Source organism: Ptychodera flava, chromosome 19, assembly GCF_041260155.1.
Source record: "Ptychodera flava strain L36383 chromosome 19, AS_Pfla_20210202, whole genome shotgun sequence".
In the NCBI taxonomy this organism is placed as follows: Eukaryota; Metazoa; Hemichordata; class Enteropneusta; family Ptychoderidae; genus Ptychodera; species Ptychodera flava.
Window position 1 is genome coordinate 25,733,436 of NC_091946.1, and position 17,081 is coordinate 25,750,516.

A 17,081-nucleotide genomic window follows, 5' to 3' on the forward strand; every position below is an offset into this window, starting at 1 on the left:
ATACTAGACTTTTATAAAACGGTGGGTAAACATCCTATATCGGAGATTTCACCACCTCATATATAGTTGACCAAACAATTCTTATTTCGATACTGTTGTCCTCGAAATCCAGTTTATCTCGATACATGCGACACTGTCGATACGCCAAACAGTAACCTTTTATGACCACAACGAGATCTCGAACCTAACACATGCTTAACAAATGGGGAGCATAGCGCCACTACTCTCGCGAGAAAACGTGAAGTAAGGTCTTTCGGCTTTAGGAACAGTAGGACATCTTTGAAGAGTTACTGGTCCGGCATGAAAACTGCTGGTCTCGGGCCATCGGGTTAGCGTGAATTTCGCACGCTGTGTGCGAGTGCATCCATTGCGGTATTTTCGTCATACCTTAATAGTATACATCTTGGCCAAGTGTTGATCGTTTTCATGATTTATAGCGCAAGTTCGGGACGTTATCTTGGACGCGCATCTGCTCTCAGGATAGCCTGTGCACTGAAAGTACAAAGGGTGAGATATTCTGGTGTTCGTCCAATGGATCCCTTGAAACCTTTCAACAGTGAACTCGCAGATGCAGCTGCAGGGACAGGGGACGCCTGAAAATGGTAAATGCACAGACACCTCTTGTCGGTGGTAAACGTTATGGAACTGACGTTCCGTACGTCTTTTTAGCGCACGCAAATTCTATTGTTCTCGATGGTAGTTGAACAATAATGTATCCACATCTTTGACATTTTATAGAAATTGTGCGATGTATTGCATAGTATTGAGACCATCAATTTATGCGAAAGCAAAGTGACACATGAACAAAACCCAGTTATTATAACCTTTTTTATTACAATTTATAGAAATTATGTAATTTATTACGTAGCGTATTGAGGCCATCAACTTATTCCAAAGGAAGGGACAATCACTGTGCCTAATATTTTTTGTGATATTCTCATTACATTTGTTCTTCCCATGTAATTAAGTCTGTACCAGCTATGATATAGTTACTCAGTATTTCAACGTACCATTTTCCAAATGTGGGATAAAACAAATGATTTATCTTTGCTGATGGAATACTTGGGATAAAAGGCCAGTTACTACAGATTTGTCTAGTGGATTAATTTCTCTCAGCCAATACCAATCCCTCTCAGAGGTTATTCATGCGCAGCTAATGTATGATTGCTACAAAATACAACTATTTCATACACTGGCAAGAGTATTTTTATTTCTTCTTGGTACTGCCACTGTAAGAATACCAAAATCCAGTTCTTTCAGCTTAACCTTAGGGACGTTGTGATTGGATAATGGTCAGAAAACTAGTCAAGTTTTTAATCATACTGTTCCTATTCTAAATTCCTTTCTGGTCCAACATTGGTCATTTTCTCACGAAAAACAGCTCACCCCAAACTGTGTACAGAACGAAGCAAAGTAACTGCAGCTTGGTCGGTCATGAAGACACGATGAATGTGCCTGGAATGGTTCGCAGTGGATCTGATGGCAAGGGTGACAAACCGATGCGAAAGCTGCCTCCAACAAACGGTAATGACAAGCTGCCTAAAATAATTCATTGGTTGTGTCTCTGGAGCTTAATCGCGGAGAAAGTGAGCGACCACCAAGCACAGAGATGGAGAATCCACCTGGCAACTTGGAGGCAAACTTGTCAACAAAACCGACCTTTTGCTAACGGTAGAGAAAGTAGGAAGACACAAAGGTTTGGTCATAGTGCAGTTGCTGAATCACGTCTTCATGAACATGACGAAAAGTTGGATTTGTAATGTAGAGTGCATGGATTTACTGCCGTTTACAATCCTGATCACAAGTCTTGGTATCTGACATCCCTACCGCTAAATGCGTATTTTTCTTCACTTCTTTTGAAACAATGGAGTTTCTCTTGGTTTTTATGTGAGCAAAGCTGGAGTTATTATGCCAGAATACTTCAATTTATGCACAGCTTATGTCGGGTCGTTTTACAACATTGAAGAAAATAAGGCTCACTGGAAAAAATATGGTTAACGTTTTAGGTGAGTTTGTTAATAGAAAGCGTGAACTTTATATTCTCCATTAAGTATAGGCATACTTAAAGAATGGCAGTTTGTTTGAATCTCAAACTTTCAAAACGTGTTCATATGGTATACGTTAAAGTAACAATAAAGTCAAATACTAAGAACATTCAAGTTTAACCATTACGGTGTTGTTAGCAAATTGACGGTCAGCACAATCTATGCAAGTGGATTTCAATTCTAGGTATAACCTTATGAAATTAAAAGACCAGTAGCAAGTCAATGACAGTTGTTCTCCGACCTAGTGCCAAGTTTTTATAAGCCTGTCAGACCATAGTTGTTTGATAAGATTTGAACTTGAAGATTTCAAACATTTTGTGCTGTTATGTAATGATTTGTTGATTCAAACCCTATCAAAATGTGATCATGGCTAACAAAAATAGTCAAAAAACAAATGAAATGAGCTTTGGTCGGAAATGTTCCCGAGAGGTCAAAAATTAGGAATTCCCCGCAGGACTTAAATGAGAATGCAGGTTCACTTACTCTGAATTTAAGTATTATTTGCAGATGTGTATTACATCTCCCTTGTTTTTAGGGATGTCTTCGAGTCAGCCTCCACATATGGAAGCGCCCTTTAATGTGAAACCAGGACATCGGAGATTTGGCAACTCAGCATACTTAGACTATGGACCAGGTGGCTATTCAAATGCCTTAAATTGTTTAGCACAACGATATTACAATGGACACTTGTCATTATTATTTTCATTTTTATTACACTTTATTTATTGAGGGTAATCTTATTTACAAAATAAATTGTAATTTCCATCACAGCCCTCAACCCGATCCGTCAGCTGCGACGAAAAAACAATTCACAGTCCGTATCTTTGTTGAGCTCAGTGTTGCTAGCGCTACTGAATTACTGCTGATAATATAATATCGAGACTATTCTGTATCAGCCATGCTATGCAAGTCCCCTTCTAATTAAGTCGAATTACAGGAATTAAAATAACTTTTGTTTCAAGCCATTACTGTTTATTTCGTGCGGTCCAATGTATATATGGCGACTCTGTGTTATCTGTCTTCCTTTGAGTTCGAGAAAAGCAAAGAAGTTGCTTTGCTAAAGGGACAGTCATTGTGGCTGATATTTTTATAATATTTGCATTAATTTTGTTCTTTACATGTAATAAAACCTGTATCAGCTAATAGTATGTTATAGTTACTCAGTATTTCATCGTATGATTTTGAGTTTCTAAGTGTGGAAAATAGCAAATGCTGTACATTTGCTGCTGGAATACACGGGGTCGAAGGCTAGAAATCTTAGATTGTCCGGTGGATTAATTTCTCTCAGCAAACACCAATCAAACTCAGAGGCTATTCATGCGCAGCTAACATGTGACTGCTGGGATAAAAACCTATCTCATGCACTGGCAAAAGTGTTGTTATTTCGCCTTTGTACAACAACTGTGAGAAAAGGAAAATCAAATTATTCCAGGTGATCCTTGGGAACGTTATTGAATCATGATCAGAAAACGCATCAAGTTGCTATTCATACCTTTGCTATTTTCTATTACCCTTTTCTGTCAAGATTGGTCATTTTCTCACGAAAAGAGCTCCCCGCAATCTGTGTCCAGAATGGAGCAAAGTAGTTACAGCTTGGTTGGCCTTGAGGACACGATTAATGTGCCTGGAATGGTTGACAGTGGTACTGATGACAAGGGTGAAAAACCAGTGCCAAAGCTATCTCTAACAAATGGTACTGACAAGCTACCTGAAAATAATTCATTGGCAGCGTCTCTCGACCTTGAGCAACCATCAAGCACAGAGATGGAGAATCCACCAGGAAAGACAACCTTGTCGGCAAAACCGAATTCCGATCTTTTGTTAACGGTAGAGAAAGTAGGAAGACACAAAGGTTTGGTTATAGTGCAGTTTCTAAATCTCGGCTTCATCAACATGACGAAAAGTTGGATTTGTAATGTAGAGTGCATGGATGTACTGCCGTTTACAATCCTGATCACAAGTGATACACTGGCGTATTGGCAACTGAAAGAATGGAAACCCGATTTGAACGTTGTGTTACAAACACTTGGTGATTCGAAAAGTATGAGGTATAATGAAGACTCTTACAATGAATATCGAGTCCGATTAATAGATTTGATTTTAAATTCACCGATGGCTGTATTCCTTGTCGAATCAGATGCGGTTTGGCTGTCAAATCCGGTTGCTTTTATTAACCGTTATTCAAATGTCGACATTGTGGCTAATGCAAACGATGCCCTTAGCGAAGAGAAGAAAGCGGAGGCAGGTTTTGTTTTCCTGAATGCTACGTCACCGACTCGTCGTCTTTGGACTAAACTAAGGCAGAGACTTAATGATATCTTCGAGACCTACCAAAGTGGTACCGGGAAAAGTTCTGGCGACATGGAAGTTTTCAACGTACTACTCAAGACAGAGAAACCAAAAGTAGAATGGCTCCCGGCGGATCAGTTTTTCAGTGGGCAGTGGTATCGTAAGCCTAAACTGCGCGATACTCCAAAGCAACCAGTAGTGATACAAAACAACTTTATTGCAGGTAATGACCGAAAAGAAGAAAGAGCGAAATGGTGGAATCACTGGTTCCTTTCCAACAGTACCGAAGAATGTATTGGAAATCCGTGCCTGCTGAATGAATGAATGCTATACTTTACTTCTGTTGAAGTCATGAAGTTTCTTGTGATTTTGCTTTAGCAAAGCTGGAATTATTATTCCAAAATGCCACAATTTATGCACGGTTTGTGTTGGGTCGTTTTTCAACATTTAAGTGTTGGGTCCTTTTTCAACATTTAAGAAAATAAGACTCACTGAAGAAATAATATGTGAGACATTTTAGGTGGCCTTATTACTCGAAAGCAAATCCTCACTTTCTCCATTAAGTTAAGACATACTTGAAGAATGGCAGTTATTTAGAACCTCAACTTTCAGGGGTAAATTTGAGATTATTTGCTTCGTATATTCACTCATGTATATCGTTGATTACCGAGAGTCTTCATTTCAGTGTACTTTAAACCAAGGGTTCATATCTTACAAGTTGAAGTTTCGATAAAATCAAATACTAAGAATGATCAGGTTTGACCATTGCGGTTTTGGTAGCAAACTGACGGTCAGCACGGTGTGCGGGAGTACATTTCGAATTCTACGCATAAGCTAATTAAATTAGAATAAGACGACGTACAGACCAGTAGCAAGTCAACGCCAGTTGTCTTGCGACCTGGTGCCTAGTTGTTGTTTGCCTGTGAGACCATATTGTTTGATAAGATTTGAAGTTGAGGACTTCAAACATTTGATGCTTTTACGTAATGATAACTTCATTCAAACTGTATCAAAATGTGACCATTGCCAGCAAAAATATTCAAAAAAATTGAAAAAAGCAGATGTTGGAGATATTCCTGAGAAATCAAAAACTTTAATTAATTTTATTAACTTGAATGGGATTGCAGGTTCAGCTACTATGAATTTAAGTATTATTTTTCGATGTTTCTTCCCTCTCCTTTCTATATAAGGGATGTCATCGAGTCACCCTGCGCATATGGAAGTGCCGTTTAACTTGAAACTGGGATGAATGTATCTGAAGTCATTGTAACAAGTTGATAGTATACAAAAAATACACAAAAAAGTGATTTAATATAAAATTATGTTTTTAGCAACCTTTCTCATTGTTACATTCCTCGTTGAAGTGGGATATTCTGGCTATGAGAAACCTAAGACATGGATACAAGGGTGGTGAATGCTGAGTAAGTAGTTGCACTTTCACTATCGCATTTGATCGGGCGTGTGTGTGTGTGCGTGTGTGTGTGTGTGTGTGTCTCTGTCTGTCTGTCTGTGTCTGTGTGTCTGTTACTGTGTGTATATTTGATAGTATTACGTAATTGAAAGAGATGTACCAGAACTATTGGCTGTTGCTAAAAATCATGTGAACCTTCTCCAGACAGCAAAAACTATAACAGTATGATTTATAATTGGTATCATTGGGTACCTTTGTCTTGTCGTTACATATCTTATCCATGCGGGACATCGGAGATTTGGCAACTGAGCATTACGTAGATTATGGATAAGGTGGCAATTCAAAAGTATAAATGTTTTGCCATAACGATATGATATTGGGCACTTATGAATTGCACGTATTTTGTTAGTAAACAATTAGAATGTTCAAATTAATCAGAAGTTATCGTCTGAAAGCTATGCAATTTTAAAGATGAACAACTTTTAGCATGAATTGATTCATAGACGATAACTATGACAAAGCTTAATATTCATATCAAATTCAGAAATACGTCACATTTCTGTAAATATGGATTTTTAGGAGTTTTTTTACTCTCACGATCATGATAGCACTGACAAGGCCAGGTTAAAATCATAGCAATGTTTGTACAGCGACTTATTTAAACATTATTTACAAAAAACAATGAGGAAAGTCGGTTTAAGTTAAGAAATTCGATTATTGTATTCCAGTTTGGATTTCCATGGGTCTGAAAGAAACAAAAATATTGAAAACTATCCGATTGAAAACTATCCGTATTTTCTATCCTGGGTCGGTAACACTGCTGGTGGACAGAATTGTCCCCGAGGTTATCGTTCGCCCAGTTAAAGCGATGAAATTCGTTTCTTCGCTTCGATAAAGTGTGTATGTGCGATGTATGATAGTGAGCATGCGTGCGTGAGTGCTTCACGAACTCTACAACGTGTTGAAAGGTCTCAGTCAGAAAAATGTAACAACTTAGCCGGCTATTGAACCACTCTTTTTTGGTAGTGGAGATTTAGCCGACTGGTTCTGTCTCAGGCCTCTCAGCTAGGCGACTGATGCCGTATGTTGTGGGTTCGAATCCGATTGAAAACTATCCATATTTTCTATCCTGGGTCGGTAACACTGCTGGTGGACAGAATTGTCCCGAGGTTATCGTTCGCCCAGTTAAAGCGATGAAATTCGTTTCTTCGCTTCGATAAAGTGTGTATGTGCGATGTATGATAGTGAGCATGCGTGCGTGAGTGCTTCACGAACTCTACAACGTGTTGAAAGGTCTCAGTCAGAAAAATGTAACAACTTAGCCGGCTATTGAACCACTCTTTTTGGGAGTGGAGATTTAGCCGACTGGTTCTGTCTCAGGCCTCTCAGCTAGGCGACTGATGCCGTATGTTGTGGGTTCGAATCCGATTGAAAACTATCCATATTTTCTATCCTGGGTTCGGTAACACTGCTGGTGGACAGAATTGTCCCCGAGGTATCGTTCGCCCAGTTAAAGCGATGAAATTCGTTTCTTCGCTTCGATAAAGTGTGTATGTGCGATGTATGATAGTGAGCATGCGTGCGTGAGTGCTTCACGAACTCTACAACGTGTTGAAAGGTCTCAGTCAGAAAAATGTAACAACTTAGCCGGCTATTGAACCACTCTTTTTGGGAGTGGAGATTTAGCCGACTGGTTCTGTCTCAGGCCTCTCAGCTAGGCGACTGATGCCGTATGTTGTGGGTTCGAATCCGATTGAAAACTATCCATATTTTCTATCCTGGGTCGGTAACACTGCTGGTGGACAGAATTGTCCCCGAGGTTATCGTTCGCCCAGTTAAAGCGATGAAATTCGTTTCTTCGCTTCGATAAAGTGTGTATGTGCGATGTATGATAGTGAGCATGCGTGCGTGAGTGCTTCACGAACTCTACAACGTGTTGAAAGGTCTCAGTCAGAAAAATGTAACAACTTAGCCGGCTATTGAACCACTCTTTTTTGGGAGTGGAGATTTAGCCGACTGGTTCTGTCTCAGGCCTCTCAGCTAGGCGACTGATGCCGTATGTTGTGGGTTCGAATCCGATTGAAAACTATCCGTATTTTCTATCCTGGGTCGGTAACACTGCTGGTGGACAGAATTGTCCCCGAGGTTATCGTTCGCCCAGTTAAAGCGATGAAATTCGTTTCTTCGCTTTGATAAAGTGTGTATGTGCGATGTATGATAGTGAGCATGCGTGCGTGAGTGCTTCACGAACTCTACAACGTGTTGAAAGGTCTCAGTCAGAAAAATGTAACAACTTAGCCGGCTATTGAACCACTCTTTTTGGGAGTGGAGATTTAGCCGACTGGTTCTGTCTCAGGCCTCTCAGCTAGGCGACTGATTGCCGTATGTTGTGGGTTCGAATCCGATTGAAAACTATCCGAATATGTATCTATTGAGACCAGCAAAAGTATATATGGCATACACTAAGTTAACAACATTTGGTCATCAAATTTCCACGTTGGAAAATTATATTGCCACATGTTGTGATGATTGATGATACAATAATTATCTGATAATTTGCAATGTACTTGATCAGCATAGGACTGCAGAATGGGATAGTGGTCCTTCATAATTTCGCCAAGTTGCCTTATCGTCCATTAACTGGTCCCAGCTGTTAAATATAACAGCTATGTTTAAACGACTTGCGCAAAGAGTATACTACTTGCTGTTTGTCAACATCACAAGTATTGCATACTTACAGATGCTAATTCGCGATGTAAGATAGCGAGTTGCCTAACAAGCACATGTAAACTGTCTGATCTTCGGCATTAAGCTGGCAGAGAAAACCCGACCATAAACGAAGACAGCACTGATGCCTCTGCAGACATGGGGTTATCCAGCTTATCAGGAATCTTACAATACTTATTATGAGTGAGGCTCTCGAAGCCTGCTGCCAAAAGATACACTCGAAGGCAAATGTGCACAGATTGCTGTGGAGGAATGCATGTGTAATTTAATTCTATAACAACCCGTTACGCCATCAAATCGTGGTCAACAACTCAGGATATCGACCACATGGAACTATACAACGCACAGTTGCATCTTTTGCAGCATTAATGCCAGCGATGTATCTTAAGCTCTGACACTTTATAGAATTCTGTAATGCATTGCATAGTATTGACGCCATCAATTTATTCCAAAGAAAAGTTACACGTTAAGAAGACCCGATTATTATTATTATTATTATTATTATTATTATTATTATTATTGTTATTATTATTATTATTATTATTATTAGTGTTGTTCTTATTATTATTATATTTATATTATTAGTGTTGTTGTTATTATTATTATTGCTATTTCATTAGCAGTAATATGACTGCTGCTACTACTACTACTACTACTACTACTACTACTACTACTACTACAATTATTACTACTAAAATGTAGATAAATTCTGTAATTTAGTGCATAGTATTGAGGCCATCAATTTATTCCAAAGGAAAGTGACACATTAAGGAGACTCAATTATTATTCTTATTATAATTATTATGCTCTATTTATTGCGGGTAATCGTATTTACAAAATAAATTGTAATTTCCATTAGTGTCTCAACCAAATCGTCAGCTGCGACGACAAAACAATTCACAGTCCATCTCTTTGTTGAGCTTAGTGTTGCTGACGTTACCTAACTACTGCTGATAATATAATATCGAGACTTTTCTGTGGCAGCCAAAGTATGCAAGTCCCAATCTAATGTCGAATTACTAAAATAACTTTTTTCTCAGGCATTACTGTTTATTCCGTCCGGTCAAATTGTCGACTCGGTGTCATCTGTCTTCCTTTGAATTCCGCAAAAGCAAAGACGTTGCTTTGTGAAGCAAACAGTCACTGCGGGTGATATTTTTGATAATATTATCATTAATTTTGTTTTTTACATGTAATAACACCTGCTCCAGCTGTGTTCTAGTTACTCAGTATTTCAATGTACCATTTTATGGCCAACAGCAAATGCTGTACTGAATCATGACTAGAAAACACATCAAGTTTCTATTCATACCGCACGGTTGCTATTTTCTATTCCCTTGTAGGCTAACATTGGTCACTTTCTCACCAAAAAGGGCTACCTTCAATCTGTGTCAAGAATGGAACAAATTAACTATACAGCTTGATCGGTCATGAGGACACGATGAATATGCCTGGAATGTTTCGCATTGGTACAGATTACGAGGGCGACAAACCATTGCAAGAGCTACCTCCAACAGACGGTAATGGCAAGCTGCCTAAAAAGAGTTCATTTAATGTGTCTCTTGAGTGAAATCCTGGAAAACATGAGCGACAAGAAGGCAGAGAGGTAGGGAATCCGCCAGGCAAGACAACTTGCTGACAACACCGGGTTCCGACCTGCTGTCAACAGTAGAAAAATCAGAAGACACAAAGGTTTTGTCATAGGGCAGTTTCTGAATCTCGGTTTTATTAACACGACGAAAAGTGGGCTTTGTAACGTACATGAAGAGTGCATGGATGTACTGCTGTTTACAATCCTGGTCACAGGTGATAGACTCAGTCTAGCAACGGAAAGAATGGAAATCCAATTTGAATGCCGCCTTACAAAGTTAACATTTGATGATTCGAAAAGTATGAGGTATAAAAGGGCTCTTACAATGAGTATTTGTGCTACCGAGTTCGATTAGTAGATTTGATTGTAAATTCACCGATGGCTGTATTCCTCGTAGAATCAGATGCGGTTTGGCTGTCAAATCCGGTTGCTTTTGTTGACCGTTACTCAGATGTCGACATTGTTGCCAATAAAAATAATGTCTTTTAACGAACAGAAGAAAGGAATGACAGGTTTTGTTTTCGTGAATGCAATGTCTTCGACTGGATAAAACTCAGGCAGACGCTTGACTATATCTCCACAACCTACCGAAACGGTACCGGAAAGAGCTCTGGCGACATGTGGATTTTAATGTACTGTTTAATTAGAGAAACCAAAATTGCATGGCTCCCGGGTGATCAGTTTATCTAGAGTCAGTGGTATGGTAAGCATAAATTGCGCGATACTCCCAAGCAATCTGTAGTCATACAAAGCCTTGACAAGCCTTGGTAATACCCTTCAAATCCGTGTTTGGAATTTCCTTATTATGCCTTTGTATTTTTGTTATGCATTATTAAAGGTGTTAGACTAAGATGTTTTTCAAGGAATTGTAGTTATCACGCCACATAATTTGAATGAAGACTCGGAGAAAAAAGGCGCAGACACGCATTTGAAGTGTATTTCTAAGGTTTGTCAATGCATACATTTTAAGCGGAAATCGTGCAGCGTGTTCGCTAAAGGGAGGACAAACCAATTTTAGCAAAACGCTTGTTACGTGACTATTATGCAAATAATGACCGTTTACTCTACACAGCCGGATTTCCCAATTATTTAGGTTTGGAACTTCTATAACTGAGAAAAAAAATAAAAATCTGAAGGTGTCTATAAGGTATGTAGCTACCTTAAAGTGTATGTCCCGCATAAATTCAAAGTTAATTTTGCATAAAATGAGCCATGCTATATGATTTTGCCATCCCTACTTTATCAAATTAATGCATCATGCCAAGGAAACGACGCGGTTAAATATTATAAAAATGCAATATGTTGTGCGATTTTGAAGTTGGGTGCCATTCGGGTCGTTTCGGAATTCGCGGGCATTGCCACCGGAAATGACTTAACTAATTGAACGTACGAGTTCACCATGGCCATAGCGAATGATTACCGCTGTGGCTTCAACATGGTGAGAAGTTACCCTTTTGCTGGCTGAAGTAACCGCAGCCATTGCCAGTTTAACATGCAGTTTAGTTAGGATGCCGTATTTGCCAAAATTACAAGAAAGGGTCGGAAGAGAGGCATTAAGACAAGCGTTTTCTGCGGTGCATATTTTCGAGTGCCTTGCATGCCGTGCCTTGGCCTTGTGACTTCGCGTCGAATACACAAGGTTCGGAAGCCAGATGTACGGTAAGATAGAATTTAATTCCTGGAGCTACTACATCGATTATGTGATCACAATGCTGTACCATTATGACCATTGTCACCAGGAAGCGTTCGCGTGTATCTTCATCAACTGAGGACAAGAGCGAGAACAGCAGCAAGACTGCGACAGGTTGCCCAGCATGTCGAGGGGATGCTGGGCCGGAGAAGTATGACCGTGTTTACATCCACCAGGACTGAACGCCGATTCAGCTGCTTTACAAAAGTGATTGTAAATAAAATTATACAAGTACTACATCTCATGTATGTGTGACTCTATAATTAGTAACGTTTGGAGATATCTAACTTATTCCTAAAAAGTTTACATAGTGATTGAATGACTTTTTGCGAGACTGAACGATAGTTTGTGTATAATTATACAGCACGGCACTGCCAGTAACAGTGTTACAACGTGTAGCGAAGAAGTTTCATACTGTTGACAAAGCAGTTGCGTTGTCGTCATCTATTCCCTTCTGCCCGACTAAGGTACCGTTCAGTTTTTACGTCCGGGGGGGGGGGGGCGGCAAAATCCAGGGGGGTCATCATAATTTTGGAATCCGCAAAGGGGGGGGTCATCACTTTTTCACTGGTAGGAAAGGGGGGGGGTCAACACATTTTCAAAAACATAATACCAACAATAAAGTTCAATTTATGCCATGGCCATGATCGACCATCTTTACCGGCGGGCCGCCTTCGGCGGCCCACTACAATAAATATACATTATGTATTACCCATGACCCTCTTAACGGGCAGACGCCTTTGGCGGCCCACTTCAATTAGGTTTACTTCATGCAATGGCCATGATTGACCCTCTTTACCGGCGGGCCGCCTTCGGCGGCCCACTACAATAAATATACATTATGTATTACCCATGACCCTCTTAACGGGCAGACGCCTTTGGCAGCCCACTCCAATTAGGTTTACTTCATGCAATGGCCATGATTGACCCTCTTTACCGGCGGGCCGCCTGCGGCGGCCCACTACAATAAATTGACTTTATGTAATACCCCACGGCAATCTTACCGTAAAATTCCCAATTGAAGCCGCGGCTTGTATTAGAAACATTTTTGAGGGACCCCTGGGATCACACACTGAATAATGGTAATGGCCGCGCGCCTTCAGCGGCCCTGTCCAGTAAGGTCTACTTTATGCAATAGCCATGATCGACCCTCTTTACCGGCGTGCCACCTTTGGTGGCCCACTAGAATAAAGTTGACTTTACGTAATGGCCCATGACCCTCTTAACCGGAGGGCTGCCTTTGGCAAACCACTCCAATAAAGTTTACTTTATACAATGTCCATTGACATGAGTTGTCTATGGAAATGAAGTTAAAAATTGCCTTACAGTCGTCCTAATTAACAGACGTTTCAATGGATGTGGCTGAGAAGTTTGTGCACTGGCATCGAATAAAGTGCGCCGCGTACCGGAGTTCAAATCCAAACCATGCGGGTAAATTTGACATATGGGTTTTGGTTATTTTTCAGGGGGGGTCATCAATTTTTTTCGTCTGACAAAGGGGGGGGGGGTCATCTTTTTTTCACAAAAAATGCAGGGGGGGTCTATATTTTTTTGAACACCGGCGACAAGAGTTTGCCGGCCCCCCCCCCAGGCCGTAAAAACTGAACGCTCCCTAAGTCTCCCCTAAAATATTTTAGCTTCTTTGAGAATTTCGCAGTCATGAAACAATGAAGACTGTGCTTTATATCGCTGACACTTGATCAAGAAAAAAACCTGCGGAAGCGTAGCTGATCACTCCGTCACAGCAATGGCCAGGTGAGCCGCCCGGCCTCGGGTGCCAGTAGTGTGCCCGATATTTACATCATGTCCATTTTAATTTATCTCTTCCCGAGAATTTGGCTAGACATGTCTTCACGGTCACATGTGAGGTTTTATAACGCCAAACTGAAGATTTTGCGGCGAGAATACTGCTTTGGTTTTTATGCTAACATGACCGTCAACTGGTTCCACTTCCAGCGGTGGATCAGAAAGATGTGTGTTAAACCGTAAACGGTGGACAATTTTCAACTTGATCTCTACTACATTTATCTACAAACGTCATGGTGTAATTCAAATTTTTGTATACAAATTTTGAACGAGGAAATTTATGTTGAGAAGTAATAATGAGGTGGGATGGCAACTCCATACTTCCTTCATATTTTGGTAACTTGCGGTTGTGTGTACGGTAGTGCACTGGTGTGTTTCACTGTGGTGGGCTCGTCATAGACGGTCAACAAGAGTTCCGCTCTTGTTCTCGTTTAGGTTAAGGTCCCGCCTGATAAAATCTGCAGGCCTGTAAATTCTGACCAGCTTTGTCATATCTTCTGTGACAATGACATTCTCAGTTGCACTGCTTTCCCTCATGAAATTATCACTATCGCCATAGTCAATGCACTAAGTCGCCATCGCGCGTTCTATTAGTGACGTCACAGCTACTTTCCCCGAAACGGGCGAGCTCGGCAATTTCCGGAAAATGTCGCCATGATTGAAATCAAAACGTGCAACTTTTCCCGTGTTTTCGTCAAAATAACACAATACAACCTTCTAAAAACCGCTCAAATAAGCTTCAGTTTGTGTGTATATGTTTGTTTTATTAATACAAAGTTCATTGACAACCAGAACTTGAGTATAGGCCTAAAATAAAATGAAAACAGCCTCAAAATGTGGTAGGACTCACACTTTAAGGTATACTTGAAGGATGACTCTAATTAAGAATCTCAAACTTTGAGGGGGTAAATTGGAAATTATTTGCCCCGCATCATTCTGCAATCCTGTATATCATTGATTACCGAGAGAGTTTTCATTTTTGGTGTACTTTAAACCAAGTGTTCATATGGTATGAGTTTAAGTTTCAATAAAGTCAAATACTAAGAATAATCAAATTTAACCATAGGGGTATTGTTTGAAAACTGACGGTCAGCACGGTGCGAGGGAGTGGATTTCGAATTCTAGGGATAAGCTTATGAAATTAGAATAAGATGGCGTACAGACCAGTAGTAAGTCAACGCCAGTTGTCCTACGACCTAGAGCCCGGTTGTTGTCAGCCTGTCACACCATAGTTGTTTGATAAGATTTGAATTTGAGGAATTCAAACACTTTGTGATACCATCGTTCACAGTAAGGGGCTGGTCAGTTTCTGTAGCCACGGGGAAAGGACGGTGGAATATTATTTGCTTGCGTCAAATAATTGTTGCACCCTCCCGTCGGAAAAACAAAAATAAGCTGACCAAATTCCTTTCAAAAAGCAGGATAACATCCCGACCGGTCAAAGGTAACAACAAAAAGGAGTGATAAGTTACCGAAATTACAGTGCTCGATGCTACGAGCAGTGTTATCAATAATAACATAAATTATTTTAAGAACAAAGTTGAGTTGCTTTCACATTAAAATAAATATTTTTATCGAATATGAACACCGACTAAGACCACGGTATAATGGTACGTCCCGAAAATTTAAAAGAATCACAGCCTAATCTAGGTCATCCTAGGACAATAGAGAACGGTTAATTTCGAGCCCGACCAGGTGATCATTGTTAGCTTCTAATGTCAGCATTTCACGCGATTAACTCCTATGTCGTGTTCAGGTTTCCTAGATTATCGACAATATTGCCACAGCTATATATTTCCTCAGCAATATGTAACTCTACGTGGTGCATCATGCAGTTTCTGTGACTTCTAGCCACTGCAACTGTGGCTTTTTCTCTAGCCACACAGCACAGCTCCTAGCAGAATTGGTTATAAGCCGATCTATGAATTTTTTATCTATATGGTAATACGTGGCTATCAACAGTATACATATTAAAGTATTTTGCTGTCAAAAGCCCGTCAGGAACTATTCAGAGTCTTCAGCCAGAGGTTAACCCCGTTTTTGATTTTGGTGAGGAGTGGGTCATCATGATTTTACAATGCTCAGTAGGAGGATCGTTGTGATTTTGAATTTAAATAGTGTTAAGAATTCCATACCCATCGGACGTTTGTATATATATATATATATATATATATATATATATATATATATATATATATATATATATATTATATATATATATATATACATATATTGTATACATTTTGTGTATAATATATATATATGGCAAGACATTTTCTGCATATGACATGTTATTATATATAGCGGGTATGTTTTTCTTGAGTAAGATATAGTTAAACACCGGCGCTTGTTGTCATAGTTGGGCTTTCTATGGTTTCAACGATAAAAGAAACTATTATACCAGGGACTGTAGCGTCAGTTAAAAAATTCTTCAACTATAACTGACACGCAACAATTTACCCGAAAACGGAATGTTTAAAATATAGCTATAAGATAAAAATATAAGTCACTTAATATACCTTTATCGTCATAACCAAACACTCTTACATAAAGTGGTAAAAATCTGGCCGAACCAGTGTCTCCGCCGATGACGCCTGCGCAGTGGGTTCCATGCCCCGAGCAATCTTCTCTCTATAATACAAAAGGCTAATCAAGTTTTCCTTTGATACCAGGTAGCGGACTTACCAAATTTGCTCGGCTGGCGCAGTAGTAAATTTGAGTATGGTCATACCAAAGCATTTGAAATGTGAAAGTCCTCACAAACTCGTAAGTCTTGATGGTACCGCACAGCATGTGAACAGGTGATTTATTACACAAATGAATCATATATTCGCTCCTCTTTAAGCGGATTGGGATGCTAAACCTGTGTCTTCATACTCATTTAAATTTTGGGACAGGCATTACACTGTAGTCTTACTAGTAGTCGGTGTTAAAATTTGATAAAAATATAATTGTTTTGAATGCGAAACAAACTCAACTTTCTTCTTCAGGTAGTGCGCGCCTCGAAAGTGAAAGACTTAAACTTTTGCTCAAACTCTCCTAAATGAAACTTTCAACCATTCTCTTACCAAATCAACAATAAAAATCGGGGCGTGAAACGTTTGGAACTAGCAAAACAAATTATCCAACATTTTGCGACATTTGAAATTAAAAATGGCCGCCATTTCTGTTTTAATTGTATGACGAATAAATCAAATTTTGAATTTTAGAAAACCTAAGACGGTGAAAGTTTTTCTTTCGACAAGAGCTTTAAAAAGAGCCCCCACAAAAGGTAGATCAGACAAGCATTGTAGAAATTTGAGAGTCCGACTGTCTGTCCCTGAGGCGTGTTCTACCTTGAAGTAATTTATGTTATTATTGATAAGGCTCCTCTCTTAGCATCGAGCATTGTATTCACTGTAACTTATCACACTTTCTGTTGTGGCTTTGACAGGTCGGGATATCATCCTGCTTTTTGAAAGGTGGAATTTGGTCAGCTTATTTTGTTTCTTTTCCCAGTGGGAGGGTTAGACCACAGTGGAC